Here is a 16,362-nt window from a genome sequence, read left to right as displayed (position 1 = left end):
TGTTAGGGAAACACAGCTCGGTGGGAACAAAAATACCCCCGACTTGCATGTATATTTGCAAAGCGGATTTCCACAGGTACATCGAATTTGAAGTCTGTGTTGGGGAAACCATAAATCGGGCCAATCAAAACATGGCGGTTTAGATAACGCTTGACATTTTACAGTTATTCAATTGTTCATGTCATGAAAAATAACATTTTCATCTCATAACAAAATAACATAGACGCGCAGAAATATTTCCTATCACTTGATGCAAATATCTTTCCGATCTGTTAAGAAATGTTCGAGTTATAAGCATTCGAAATACGAGTAGAGTTAGCACACAAATCGGCAGAACAAATGTATGGGAATAAAAGAAGTTCTTCCAGTTTTCATGGATTTAAACCGTTTAGAGATTAGCGAGTTGTAATGTATAGCATATCAAACAAGAATTTCCGATTCGATTGGTATGCAAATCATGAGAATTCGTTCACAGTAAAAATAGTTACTAACGTTAACTTTATTTCATGAAAACGTGACCTGTTTTCTGATTTGGCACCCTTTCTGAAAGACGTAGTTCTACGTCAAAATAAAAAAAAATATTCTTGGGGATCAATCCTTGTCATTTATTTTTTTGAGTTGAAGCGATTATTCCATGTAATTATTGACCACGACTGCGTTTTGGGCGTCGTGCACAAATTACGTAACGCGAGATTGAAAATTCGAATTCGTTCTCGTTATTATTGATTATATACGTTTTTTATTGTTTTCATAGTCTCGGGACCAAGGGCGCTATATCTATCTATATATTGGGTTGGGGAAAAGAAACGTCGTATATTGTCAATATATGGCAACACTTAAACATATCTTGTGTTGTACATATCGCATCGGATCATACTATACGGCTATTTAAAGACGACAATCTATGCTACAAGTGTCGTTTTGACAGTGTTGTGATTGTCCTTTTCAGTCTCAAGTTATAGCGCGTCAAAGATAGAGTCCACCAAGCAAGAAACTCACCATATTTTACGTTTTTACAACCTGCGAGGTAAAACTGCAACGAAGGCGGCTGATAAAATTCGTGTAGTTTATGGACCCGATACTTTAACGATTCGCACAGCACAGCGTTGGTTTGATCGATTTCGTTCTGGTGTAGTGGCTGTCAAAGATACACCCCGTACTGGTAGGCCAATGTCGTGGAAACCGATAAAATCGTTGAAATCATCCAAGTAGACCGGCATGTGAGCACTCGCTCGATTGGCCAGGAACTGGGTATCTATATATATAAAAATGGAGTGATGTCTGTCTGTCTGTCTGATTCTTATAGACTCGGAAACTACTGAACCGATCGACATGAAAATTGGTATGTAGGGGTTTTTGGGGCCGGGGAAGGTTTTCGTGATATTTTGAGACCCCTCCCCCCTCTCTTAGGGGTGGCTGCAATACAAATAAAACACAAATTTCTGCATTACTCGAGAATTAATCAAGTAAATGGGCGGGACGAAGTTTGCCGGGTTAGCTAGTAGACCGTAAAACCGTTTGGAACCATTTGCAGAAGATACGGATTCCGAAAAAAAATTGGTTGCATGGGTGCCACACGAGTTGACGCAAAAAAATCTTTTAGACCGAATCAACCCCTGCGATGCACTGCTGATACGGAACGAACTCGAACCATTTTTGATGAAAATGGTGACTGGTGATGAAAACTGGATCACGTACGACAAGCTAAAGCGATAAAAGTCGTAGTCGAAGCGCGGTGAGCCGGCCCAAACCGTCGCCAAGCCCGGATTGACGGCCAGGAAGATTTTGCTGTGTGTTTGGTGGGATTGGAAGGGAATCATCCACTATGAGCTGCTCAACTACCCTCAACTTGGTTCTCTACTGTGAGCAGCTTGACCGTTTGAAGCAGGCGATAGACCAGAAGCGGACAGAAATGATCAATAGGAATGGTGTTGTTTTCCACCAGGACAACGCTCGGCCTCACACATCTTTGATGACCCGCCAGAAGCTACGGGAGCTCGGATGGAACTTAGAAATATAATTTTATTGAGTGATTTTTATAGCTGATTCAATGATGTTATTGATGCTACAAGCATACATCATCAAGCTACATCAATACAAGCAAAACCATTACGGAAAATTGAAAAATTAAAATTTAACTTCCAGAGCATCAGCTCGAATTTTCCGACGTTTTTCATTATACATGGCGACGGCAGATGAAAATTTAATATCTTGTGAGTAATCGATTAGAGTTTGGTTGATATTACTTGATGGGAAGTGTGCGAAAACGATTATTTTCTGCACACTGTTTCGCAAAATTATTGATTTTCGGGCGAGGGGTGAGGGAGGGAGACGAAAGAAATGAGCGCCATTGTGGCTGCCATTTGTGTTCCTTCCACCTTCACCTTAAGGAACTTCCGTAAGGCGTCGTCGTCGCATTTTAAGCGTCACGTTATTTGTGCACGACGCCTGATAAGCATTCGAAATCATTCATTTGTTCCTGCATGTTCTGTGTTTAGGTTTTCATTCCGGTTAGATGTCAAAGTATATAGTTCCTAGCATTTTCGGTATGTAAATCGCAACACGACGGAATGGAATCATCTCAAAAACATTTCAAAATGTATGCTTGATTTTTGCCGATAATAATCGAACTTCGGGTATTAGTCATCCAGCGTCGGTGGTGTAATGGTCAGCATAGTTGCCTTCCAAGCAGTTGATCCGGGTTCGATTCCCGGCCGACGCATTTTTTTTTTGAATGCATCACCAACTCGTTGAAAACTGTTTAATGATTGTGTAAACTTAATCATTCCTTCATATTTGCAATTTCGCCTTACAGCTCCCCTCTTTTTATTCATTCTACTCCAGAACACTTTAAACCAATCAAATTAAGACCCGCATTTTCGGATAACTTGACACCAGAATAGATTCTTTCCACTTTAATTGAATCTGCGTAGCCCTTATCCAAGAACAGTACTCGTATCGTGGCGCGATTACATTAACTTGTTCCTCCATCGACCAACATGTGAACCAACAGAGGGGGACCGCTCGAGCGGTCTCGAATTTAATGGTGATTTCGCTTCATCAATGTCTAGCAGCTGTAGCAAAACTGCGCCGAATAATTGTGGCGCTCAATGTGGAGGCTAGAAACAAATCATTGATTATCATTCCCTTCCACGCTGTTATATTGGGTCATCTTCAGCAAAAAAAAATATGACTGTAATTATTACCATACCGATTGGTGGCAATGTTTTAATAGTTCCATATGCACGAACGCTTGAACGGGACTGGACACAAAAGCCGATTTGTTTTGACTCGGTTATTAGTACCTAAGTTCAATACCAGGGTCAATCCCTACCGGGCGCACACGTGGCTCGTATGAAGGTGTTATTTCCTCTTTCGTGTTCAGCGGTGCACGATAAAGTGCATGCATTGAATCCGATATATATGCATTTTACCCACCCACCCATGAAGAACCCAGACGATAGGGTTAAATCGTTGGCAAAATGATTGTATTTTAAAACAACAGATGCTACACTTGCAGACAAAGGATGAGGGAAGCAAAATATTTGCGTCGGCCGGGAATCGAACCCGGATCAACTGCTTGGAAGGCAACTATGCTGACCATTACACCACCGACGCTGTCGATGTATTTCCTGAACCGGTTGTCGAATATTTTGGCACCCTATTGTGCTACTGAGGCGAAAGAAATCATCTTCCAACTGAGGTACATATTAACATATTGGCATTTCGGAGATCGGAAGTACCTTGAATGCCACCAACTTGTCGAACTCCTACCAGAGCTCCAGTCAACATACTCAGGAAAGTGATAATTCATCAAAATTGATGCCAAAACAGAATCGGCATCCGAAGCAAAGTTGTTAAGAATAATTATACGCATTGGTGATGTTATCAGCCAATATGTGAGTGATAATGCTTCCAAGCGCCAACCGGTTAGCTGGACATAATAAACACGTTTTCGGTAGCGGCGAATTTAAAAAAATTACTGGGATGCGCCACACACAATCTATACTCAAGATGTGTCGAACAGATGGTTGCATGCGGTTTCGCTGCTTGCGTTCACACGGTGGTGATAATAGATCGGGCAGTGTGCCGACTTCAAAAAGAAGGGTAGGGTTCCCTGTAATGCGAAATAACCGGCCTCAATAATCAAGCCAACCAATCAGTAAACATACAAACATTTTAACGGATCCATTAACACATATTCCAAGTTTCACCAAACCGTGGTATGTATTGATCGTGGGAGACTTCTTGAATTGAAATCAAAACAAAACCTATTCTAATCGAACTGCTTCGAGAGAAATCGCAAATATAATTAGGATCAACAATAGCGATGAGATGTCATTCCAACTTTGAGCCAGTTTAATAGCTTCATACATCAATCACTGAATGAAGCGTTATCACATATCTGTTTAAAACAGTCTGCAGATAAAAATCTATTTAAAAATCCAAATTTATTCGGTTTTACTTGTTTCTGAGCGCTATCGTCCAGACTAGACACTAGACAAACACATCTGAGAATTGAGGTGAATATGGTTGTCAGAAATCTCATCTTGTTGCTGCTTAGCCCTACGTAATTTGGCAAAATATTAGCTTTTAGCAATATGACTATTGTCCTCTCTCAACCATGGCTCATTGTTGTTATTCTCAAATTGAGTCTTAGCTCATGTCTGGGTATATTAGTGAGATATACTGCACTGCCCAAATATGCATTTTTGACTTAAGCGCCGACCAAAACGAAACCCACTTATTCTACTGATACTTACTTTACCATGTATACGTATACATGGTAGACATAAAGCATAGTTATATTGTCCGAAAACATTTGAGAATTATAGAAAAAAAAAACAATTTTGACGTAACAGCCATTTGTATGCAACAATAACGTCGCACCATCATTATGCGCCGGATCGTAGTAACGATAGACTATAATCCTGAAATTACCAGCGTCAAAGATTTGTTATCTTTCAATAGTTGTTAATGAGCTTCCAGCTGATTGTCTCTGAAAATCTTGATCTGAACTGATTTTATTATCCCGACCATACCATCGTTTAACTGGGCACGTTTACTGTACCGCAACGATTTTCGTTTCGTTATGCTTGCATTTTTTCGCTACCCGCCAAGATGGACCAAGTCGCTTCCAATCAGAATAACCAGTTGTGATTGCACGTCTTGATCCGTGATCGGCAGATCCGTATCACTCTCAGTTTCTACTTCGGAACTATCATAGCAAAGGACACCTCTTCCGAACACTATATGAATTTTCTTCCAAATTCGTTTCATTTCTGCAATCATTGGAATTGTGACCATCCGAGATAAACTGACGTTTTGATCGTTATCAGGTGAATAACGTTGGAACATAGTTTCACGTCAAGCTTGCGAATAAACATTCGCCAATACACATAAACGTATAAACTAACGTAATGCGTTTTTCAATTAAATTGAAACAAAAAAAAAACTCACAAAATCTCTAATGACCACTTAATAGTTATTAAATAGACCCGTTATTTTATACAAATAGTTCACAGTCATGATTATTCAGCTAAAAATAAGAAAAAATATGTTTCCCATAACTGAGTGTTGGTTACGTCAACCATGCGTATTTGGGCAGTACAATGATTCATACTCTCTGAAAATTTTGAACTTGCAAATCAACGCTTTCAGTTTTGTTATGCGTTAGTTTCAGTTTTGTCTCGAGACCCTCATATCTCATTGATCTTCTCTCGTATGAAGCCAGTGAAGCCAGTGATTTATGATGTAATTTTAACATCAAAATTCCGTAATATATTTTGTATCACAGAGTTGGGACAAGGGTGGAACTTTATGAAACAATCGCTGTGATTTTGATCGATATCCCTCCCTTCTTTTCACTGGGAAATAGAACTCGGTTCCGGTATCAGAACTCTACGCAGTACCTTTCAGCTGACACTATTATTGAATGCGTTTTATATGTCTATCATTATTTTTTCTGCTTCAGCACAGGGATTGTCTCGATCACTGACAGAATAGTATACTTTTTGGATCTTCCAACGTATGACTATGTTTTTGATTTAAAAACAGTTAGTCACTTTTCTTTTTTTTTTTCTTTTTTTTTATATTCCCTCCACTTACCCCTATCTCGAAGAAACTCTCACTTGAGCTTCCTGGAGATGGGCTCTATTTGATTAAAAACATATAAAAAAAACCAAACAATGAAAATGTTAGTAGGATGGAAGCAAGCGGAAAATTACTAGAACACTGTCAGTTGGATCCCAGTGAAAATATTGTTTCTTTTAAGGGATCCACTTTTAAATGATATTTGGGAATATTAAATAATAAAAACACAAAATTTAGTAACTACAATGGCAAAATCATATTGAAAGAAGATAGTATCTATATATATAAGAATGGATTTCTGTCTGTCTGTCTATCTGATTCTCATGGACTCGGAAACTACTGAACCGATCGACATGAAAATTGGCATGTAGGGGTTTTTGGGGCCGGGGAAGGTTTTCATGATAGTTTGAGACCCCTCCCCCCTATCTAAGGTGGGGCTGCCATACAAATGAAAGACAAATTTTTACATTACTCGAGAATTAATCAGTCTTCCGAAAAAAAATTACACAAAAAAAAATTACGCGATGTGAAAATTCCATGTTTTTGTTTGAATTCGAACATGATTTTCGCTAGTGTTGAATGTCTATCCCAAACACGAACAATGATACACAAACATAAACATGTGAAAACAAACACGATGTTTATCATTCAAGAACATCATGTACAAACATATCACCCGATGTCGCAGTATTCATTGCTTTCGTTTCGTTTCTTTTCATGCACGGAAAGAAATTAATCATCCCAGAACACTTCTTCGTAGAATACTTTTTCACAGTAACGAACTTGGAATTTAGTTCGCACTACAAAAGTTGCACGAACTAAGAGGCTATGAGTTCATGCACATTTTGCAAGTCTGATTAAATAATCCTTGGTTTCGTGCAAAGAAATCGTTCTCTGAATAGAAAGAAGCTTTCTATGAGATTTTTTTTTGCGTGCATGTTGGCAATTGAAGTCTGGGGAACCGACTGCACAGCGGGCGTACAAATGCTGACAAAAAAATACCCAAAAATTAGTTTTAGATGCAACCTTCAGCGGCACACAACAGAACCAGCAGAGAAATTTCAGCGGCTAAAACACACCATTAATTTCTCGATGTTATCACAAACAGGGGTTAGACATCAATTGAATATAGGCTACCCAAAATCAAAATGAATATGGCGTCATTTGTTTACCAACATATCATTTGCAAGGATTGAAATCGTTGAAATCACGGAGATAGTAAAAATAAAGTAAAATGCGCTGCTTCATTTCTAACTGGCTGAGCGATTTTTCAAATTTCGGTTTCACATGGAGGTGTTCACATTTAACATGGAGTTTGAAGTTAGCCACTATTCGACTGAACCAAAATGTCATTGAACCGCAGCAATATTGGGTACACTGGCAATATGAGGGATTTGACGTTCTAGTCATACCCCTGATCACAAACTGAATGAAAGAAAAAACTTCTTTCTTTCTTTGTTTTTAAGAGGCTTTAAACTTTGCAGTTCATTCGCCTCTAAACGAAAAAACTTAAAGCTACACTTACATATGCTATGTGTGCATGCGATCGCATAATCCTTTCTTCTCCTCTTCTTCGCTCGTTTTATAGCTCGGGTCGCGTTCGTCGCGAACAAGCAGCATTGGCCATTTGTATTCAAAGATCCATCCAAAATTGTTGCTCCCGTGATCGAGTGGTTAGCGTCACGCCTAAAGGTAATATTATATTATCAGGCACGTAGCGTAACCGGCACGGCACGTTTCATGCAAGACAAATATTATTGCGTGTGTTTCAAATGTGTATGCGTATATATAGCGGAACGGCTCCGGGCATACACAGCACGCTTCAGACAAATGCATGAAGGATTTCTCGAAAAGAATATTTTGCCGGTGCCGGGCACGAACTACATGGGCGAGTAGCACCATACATACAAACCCAACGTCGAAGTTCGTGGTGTGGGTGCGTTCGTCGCTCTTCGGTACGACATCGGTTCAATCACCAGTAGCATTTCTCCGCTCCGTCTGCGCTGCCGGTCCGTACAGAGAAGTTGCTATGCCTGATGATATGAATACATCATGTATTTGTCTGCCGGTGTCGGTACGTGCCGTTTACGCTACGTGCCTGATAATATAAAACGGCCTTAACACGTCACTGCTGAATAATTCTGGTACTTTACATTCGATTAAAATTATAGAATTCTCGCGTAACTTTTGAAAAGGTCCAATGTAACATTTTCGTCAAATCGAGTAAAACGAAGTTGAAGAATCAAACATTAATCCGCGAATGGTCTTGAAAGGTATCGATCTCTATCACTACTTTCACCACTAGCAGCTAAGAATAACTCTGAAAAACCAATCGTAACTGTTGTTCCGTGATTTGAGCTTAAATTTGAAGCCTAGGAACGAAAAATGTTACATTGGACGTTTTGACTGCCGCGTTTTCACATTGGACATATTACGTTGCACGATGAGAATCTGAAACTAACTACTAAACAGCAATCCAAATATCAGCATTTCGTTCTAAACACAGATTATTGTTGTTATCACTTGTTGAATTGCACTGAAATCGCTAACAACTCCTGTAAGAAACAAAAACTCAAAACGACCGAATACGACTTCGTGTTGTTTTGACTGCTTTGTTACTTCGGACGTACCGAGCGTTAGAGGAAAGTGGCGTCCGAAGTAACAGCCGAGTGCTTAAAATCCGAATCTGCACATTGGATATTTTTTGTATCGGCGATAAAAAGATGAAGAAGATAGATACATGAACGATTGTTTTTGTAATGCATTCAATGATTGCAAACTGATAACGTGCATCCATTAACTCGATTTGTTTACTGTAACAAATAGGACCTTTTCAAAAGTTAAGCGAGAATTATTGTAATCAAAATTTGTTGTGGGTAACTAAACATCTCCGTCACGCTCTATTCAATTTTAGTACTTGTTCAAATAGCTAACATAAAACTGCGTACAGCAGCGTGGACATGTTTATTAGGGACGCAGTGTTTTTTGTGAAACATGGAAGACTGGAATTAATCAAGCAAATGCAACCAAATTAAGCATCTGGAGGTTTTAGAGTGCAATAAATGATTGTACGGTGGTTAGATACTCCTCCCCCCCCCCTCTCTCTTAGGGGGGGGCTGCCATACAAATGAAACACAAATTTCTGCATTACTCGAGAATTAATCAAGCAAATGAAACCAAATTAGGCACATGGAGGTTTTAGAGTGCAATAAATGTTTCTAATGTGGTTAGACACTCCACCCCCTCTTTAAGGGGGGGCTGCCATACAAATGAAACACAAATTTCTACATTACTCGAGAATTATTCAAGCAAACGAAACCAAATTTGGCATGTGAATGAAACACAAATTTCTTCATTACTCGAAAATTAATCAAGCAAATGAAACCATGTTAGGCATCTGGAGGGTTCAGTGTACAATAAATGTTTCTATGGTGGTTAGACACTCCACCCTCCTCTCTAAGAGGAGGGGGGGCTCACCATAAAAATGAAAGACAAATTTCTGCATAACTCGAAAACTAATCAAGAAATACGAAATTTGGCATGCGAAGATTTTAGAAGGTTTTAAAGTGGTCACGACGTGTTATCATTTGAATTTTAAGTGGTAATGCGTTAAAGTGAGACGGTCCATAATACAGAATACGCTTTTGACCAATACACGATGCTGCTTGACTACGCATGAAATTCTGAGCCTCCCGTGCTTCATGTCCATGGTTTACAGTAGGTATTATTATGTTATGGTGAATATTATTCGAATGTATCAAACTGTGTACGAGTTTACTAACCTCAAAATCGCGCAGCCCGAAGAGTGCCAATATACAGTGAGAGTCTCTTGAATACAGCTCCAGAATAGGATGTAGACTCGGTAGCCTGTAGATTATTTTCAAGCATCGATTTTGCAATACCTGCAATCTCTTGAGCCTTGTTTTGCATACATGCCCCCATACTAAAATTCCATATTATAATTGTGAATGTATGCTTGCAAAATAGAAATTTATTAATGCTATTTGGGGCACAAAAGAGGACACTCTTTTCAAAACATCGCTGAACGAAGAAATTTTATTTTGTAAACAATTGATATGGATAAGTTAGAGTCTAGGTGGACAAAAAGGTATTTGAATCTTGGGACAAGGGTCGTTCAAACAAGGGTCGTTCAAAAAATAAGCACTCATTCACAGATAAAACTCACCCTTCTATTCCCCGTTTATGCCACACTTTATTTGAGACAGAAAACATTCCCCTATCATCTTCGCAAAGTTTATTCTCGAGTTAAACGGAAAAATACTGTCTCGATTCCGCTCATCTAGTCTCATAGAATGTTGCATTCTCTCATTTGCCTCTCGGAATGACGTTAGATGGTGATAGAATCAAATTGCAAACTGTTGCTTGAACCAGCGAGTGTCTCTGTAAAATCATTCGTTTTTCACTCAAATAGCACTCATTGAGCCTCGATCGCGGCAGTAAAATATAGGTAGATAGTTGAATTCGAGTTGTTTCCTGTGCGCTATTGCAATGGCATTTTTTTGTTTCTAGTATGGAATGATCTAAGCCAACGCAAAAGACCATATTAACGCAAGTTATTGGTGTGCGGGAAGGTAGATTCATGTGCATTGCCGATAATAAATACATTTGAATGCTGACAGGGATGGTGTAAAATGATTCATCGTGCAATCTCATGATTGTTTGCTGCATTCTTTACGCCATGATTATTCCAAGCAGATACAATAGTGATTCATATTTAGGTGTGGAGAAATGAGCGAATGAACTTTTCCATACTTGATGCCAGGCAACATCATCGAAACAGCTATGAAAACTACTCAACAAAAATGTTATTCCGGAGTCATAGCGTTTCATGTCATGAAAATCAATAAAATAAAATTTTGTTGATAACAAGACAATTATTGTTTTCACGTTTAATGGGTATATTATGTAAGTTTTTGCAACTTTAATACTGGTTAAGAAAATTGTACTGCAGAATTTGGAACACTGCCACGGCTGCCTCTGCTGTCAAAAATAGTAAACAGAAAAGTATTACATTCAATCAAAATGCCTCGGCCAACGAAGAGAAGGGTGAATATGTGAGAAACGTGAATATATGAAAAAAATACGATCTTGTTGCGGAAGAACTTGTTAATACCAAAAGAGCCCCAATTAGCATGTGTTATAAATTTGCTCATGTTATGCTCGCGTTGATTCAGAATTTTACTTCATATGCAAATACACCTTCCATATATACAGCCATTCCATGTCAAACCGATATAGTAGCTCAGATTTTCATAAAAAGTGGTAGTTTTGTTCTTTATCGCAAACTATTAGACCCGCATTTTTTTATTTTTCATTAGGGTGCCCATTTCCCTGATCCGGCATGTAAAACGTCACATAAAATCGAGGGCAACTTCAATGAATTGTTTGATTCGCGTTGATCATGAAATTGCATAAACAAAATGTTTCCAATGAAAGTTTCGCATTGAGTGCGACAACAGGTATGAATATAATTTGAGGAAATTATTTTTCTGTAATTTAATCAATGTTTTTGTCATGCGAAAATAATATCAATTTTCATAAAATTTCAAATTACATTCGAATGCCCCTCATAGCAAACGTTCCATTTGAATATGGCGTCGATTGTTTACGAAATTCTGCTTTTTAACTGTTCCAAGGACCAGTTAACGTTCGCCCAGTTAAAAAGCAGACTATTTAGCGAACGATTACTGTAAATATGCTTTTTTCGCACTGAAAAGCATATAAAACATCGGAAAATACTAAATGAACTTCGTTAAATATGCTTCTTTGTATATACCGCACAAGAACAGGAAATCGCACAAAAAAGACCGCACTAAAAAGGTTTTCCTGTAGTATGAGTCTACCACTCTTTGACAAATTCCGGGAAGGCCCATAGATTTACCATAGAACTCGCTGTCGCGGTCAATCGGGGTTCTACTGTACTTGGTCAATATAACCTATGGTTTACTCGCTAACTACATAGGAACTACGTGCTCATTTTCATATACAATATCCCTAATATATTCCAACTTCTCGTAAACAGTTATTACTAATATGTAGGTAAACTTTTGCAATTGACTACATAAATCAGCACAAAACCGTAATATAAATAAAACCACTTTCGTCGGCCGTGAATATAATCATCACTTACAGAAACGAGAAAGAAAACCGGTATCAATTTCCCGCCGGCGCCCTTTCTAAACATTAGGAAATTATTTATCCACAATCATGCAACACGGTACCACCTTCCTCAACAGAGTTTTAATTTTAGCTACAAAACACACAGCCCGGAATTCACTTCAACCACCATGCGCTTCCATTTCGTCCGTGAAACATCACTTTGCCCCTACTGGGGAGGATGGGGGAGGTACAGAAGAGAATTTCCATCCTAACGCGGTTTATGTTACCACCGTCGGATTCGTGAGTCTCACCGACAGAGCATCACAAAGTTTATAGCTTTACAGCGGTCCGCCTATCTCCTTGAGCGGGAGGAGAGCATTTTCTTCGGTGCGCACGTTCCGTTGCAAACAAGACAGTCGAAACGGCATGAGCTCATCGGATTGGATGTTGATTTTCCCAAATTCGCTACGAGTTTTGCACGCAAAATAAAATAATTATTTCGCCGTAAACTTCTGTTCGAGCGCGAAGCATGTGCAAAAAGGGGCAATTCGCCACGCAAAGATTACCCATGAGTCACTCAGAATTGCTAACGAGATACTCCGAGATAAACCTTGACACAGAACTGCTATCCGACGTACTTGCATTTTTGATGGATGGTACTGAAATACTCTGAGATGTTTTTTTTTGTTTCTGTAAATTTTCTTAGTTTATTCACTGAATCGTTCTGCATTAGCGGAATATTAACGCTTTACAAATAAAAAAGATCATTTAATGCCGCTAAACACTGAGAATGATGGTAATACAGCAACAAATACGAAGAAGCGTGACTAACGGAATTGGATCCAAAATGTAAACCAATTAGCCACTCCAGACATCGTTAAGTGCACTGCGGGTTCCTAGCGATCTCTTATTGGATCACATATTTGCTACCCTCATTTCCTCACATGCGTTTCTCTAATGTGAAATTTCATGAAAAACAATTCTCAACTTCGTGATTAAAAAGAGCAGCAAGTTAATACAAGTTAAACAATTTTCCACAGGAAAAAAACAATATTGAAACACTCATTCCAATCCAGTTCGATGACCTACTTATTTCGCCAAACCACATTCCGCCCCCAACCAACCATTCTTCCCTTGACCGAGTCCTCAGTGATATGCTTTGTTTATACGAACAAATGATCCTCTCCCTGTACTTCTCATGTGTTGGTACGACAATTAGATAGCACTCACCACAAGAAAAACACAGACCGAATAAAATCAATACCATCTGATAGGATATTCGATAAAACTTAGCTCCCACAATCTATCAGTAATCAAATAGATTTCGCATTTTTGGTTGAATATAATCTATTCAGGGTACGAAACAACAGACAATTGAAGCAAATACAGTTACCTTTGTGGAGAAAATTCCGTTTTTACAGCCAGAGGTTCGGAGAGTCTCCTGTTCAAACCACCACACACGCTCACACTAATTTTCCATCTATTCAAAATAGGATTCATTCGCGGATGAGTGTCCTTTCTGACAGCTGGTCAGGACCTGCGCACTCACCGAACTTCTGTTTACAAAGCACTCACAGGGTTGCCAGCATGTGATGAGGCGAGTCGCGGAGAGAAAAAAAACTGTTAACGGAAAAATGGATAACGGAAAAATAATACAGGTCGGACTCGATTATCCGGACACTCGATTATCCGAGATTCGATTATCCGGAATTTTAGACTCGATTACCCGGAGTATTATATTTTTGATTTTCGGAAATTTTAAATAAATTGTATAATAATTCTATATGGAATAGCTAATATGGGTATCAAAATAAAGGGCTTGATTAGTAGAATGCAGTTTTTTTGTGAAAAATGCAAATCCAACATGGCGGCCACTACAAAATGGCGGATTACATATTTTCTCTGAACCCCACCAATATGGGTATCAAACGAAAGGGCTTGACTAGTAGAATACAGATATTTATGAAAAATGCAAATCCGAGATGGCGGCCACTACAAAATGGCGGATTGCATATTTTCTCAGAACTCCATCGATATGGGTATCAAATGAAAAGGCTTGCCTAGTAGAACACAGTTATTTATGAAAAATGCCCAAAAATGTATCAAAAGAAAGTTCTCGACTAGTAGAACATAGCAGATAATGAAAAATCCAATTTCAAGATGACCGCAGTCCCCAAACAACTAATTATTTTTTGGATGGTTTCATTCAGCTTGACCTGTTTCTATGTATGTTTGAATGCTGGGTTGTCCCACATTTATAGAAAATTAACCCCGTTCCTGTTGAATGATTGATCTGATTATAAAACTGCGAATTCCATCTTGAAAAATTCAATTTAGCCGCAGCAAAAAAATGGCTGAATGGCTTGATTTGCAGAATGCACTACACTATGAACAACATAAATTCGAAAAGGTTGCCGCCACAAAGTGGTCGACTATGTATTTTTTGTAGTCCTCTCAATATTGGTATCAAATGAAATGATTTGACTAATAGAATATAGTACAGGTCGGACTCGATTATTTACAAACTCGATTATATGTGATTCGGTTATATACAATTTTAGACTCAATTATATTCAGTACGAAGAAATGTAACCTTTCAACGTTAAGGTGAAGTTTAAGTGGCTATTACATGTACAGTGGGGTAAAAATCGTGATTTTTAAAGATTTGCTTGAATTTTCACCAGGAATTGTTTATATCGATATTGCAGCCAAATTAAGAAAGATAGAAGTTGTGCGTCAAAGCACAAATTGTGGAGCGGTTAAAGAAATTCATTTTAATTGATAGAAACAATCTAGTTTAATATAAATTTTTAGGGGAAAATTAGTAATAACACATTAAAAATGATTAACTTTTAAGTGTTTCACTTCCAAAATGTTATTAAGATTCACTAATTTAGTTGTTCCACTACTATATACTGTGCTAAATTTTCTCATCTTTCAAATGAAAGCATCAGAATCGTCTTCCGTATTGTACTTTTTAATGTAGAGCCAGTTTGAAGCAACAGAGTCCGAAAAAAAAAAGTTCTGTAACTCTGTCATTGTTGAAATTCGAACATATGCGTAGGAGGATTTTTTTTCATCAAATATGATCGTCTATCACCTCCTGAGAGAATCTGGATAATTAGGTGTTTTGTTACATTAAGGGGATGAATCAAAAATCAAATTCCTCTTTTATTTTCAAAAAAACGAAAAATACATACAAAAAAACCAAATAAAGAAAAAAAAATGTTTTGACTCGATTACCCGGAGGATTCGATTACCCGGAGTGCAAAAAAATCAATACTGCTGATAACCGAGTCCAACCTGTATTTTGAAAATTTTTGGTAATAATATTGAGGTATATATAAAGCTTTGAACAAATCATCCACATGGCATTCGATTATATACAGTTTTTAATTTCTTTTCACTATATATAATCGATTTTTTTTAATACATATACTTTTCGTTTTTCGAATATAAAAGAAGACTTTGAGTTTTTATTCACCCCTTCAACATCAGAAAACACCTTTCTCACACGGAAAAAATAAATTTGATAGACGATCATATTTGATGAAAAAAAACCTTTTATGCATACGGTCGAATTTCAGCGAAGACAGAGTTACTTTTTTATTGTTCCGGGATCTACTCTACTTCAAAAAGTACGCTACGTAGGACAATTCTGTTGTTTCCATTTGAAAGATGTGAAATTTAGTTTTTTAGATTGGAAAATAGTTGTGAAACATCCAAATTAGGGGATTTAAATAACATTTTGGGAGGGAAAAATGGTTTTGAAGGTGTTATTAACCCAAAACATTCTTCAAAACTTGATTATTGCTATCAAAAAAATCTTCAAAACCTGATTATTTCTATCAACAATGGCTTAAACTGCTCTACAATTTGTTCTTTGACACCCAATTTCTATCTTTCTTGATTTCGCTGCAATATCGTTAGAAACAATTTCTGGTGAAAATTCATTTAAAATCCTCAAAAATCACGATTTTTACTCCACTGTACGTAAAGGGTGTGTCACATCAAATTGCATCACGGAAAAAACGCTGTAGAAATTCGCCCAGTAGACCGATCCTATTGAAAATTTTAGACAGTAAAATAAAATCTATTAAACAACTTTTGGCATTTTCTTTTTATTCATACTTCGAGCCCAAGCCCGTA

General features: G+C 37.9%; 1 protein-coding gene and 2 non-coding genes across 8 annotated transcripts in view; 1 reads left to right on the top strand and 2 right to left on the bottom strand.

Annotated features, from left to right (window-relative positions):
- The window catches only part of LOC129769713 (BTB/POZ domain-containing protein 2), a 48,203-nt gene that overhangs the window by 23,697 nt on the left and 8,144 nt on the right, over positions 1-16,362 (bottom strand). For 2 of the 6 annotated variants that reach the window (XR_008741949.1, XM_055772141.1), the window contains exon 1: positions 13,607-13,742. The exons of 2 other annotated variants lie outside the window; for them this stretch is intronic. The gene's annotated coding sequence lies outside the window, so the exon portion shown is untranslated. Of the gene's footprint in view, positions 1-9,875; positions 9,899-13,443; positions 13,465-13,606; positions 13,743-16,362 lie in introns of those variants that run through there. 2 more of the 6 variants (XM_055772145.1, XM_055772144.1) reach the window with 2 other exon arrangements.
- Trnag-ucc (transfer RNA glycine (anticodon UCC)) lies at positions 2,651-2,722 on the top strand. The gene has a single exon. It is a non-coding gene; the product is annotated as a tRNA-Gly (tRNA).
- Positions 3,547-3,618, bottom strand: Trnag-ucc (transfer RNA glycine (anticodon UCC)). The gene has a single exon. It is a non-coding gene; the product is annotated as a tRNA-Gly (tRNA).

Source organism: Toxorhynchites rutilus, chromosome 2 (assembly GCF_029784135.1).
Source record: "Toxorhynchites rutilus septentrionalis strain SRP chromosome 2, ASM2978413v1, whole genome shotgun sequence".
Taxonomy (NCBI): domain Eukaryota; kingdom Metazoa; phylum Arthropoda; class Insecta; order Diptera; family Culicidae; genus Toxorhynchites; species Toxorhynchites rutilus.
Note: the sequence above shows the minus strand (reverse complement) of the source record. Positions and strands in the feature narration are given on the sequence as shown.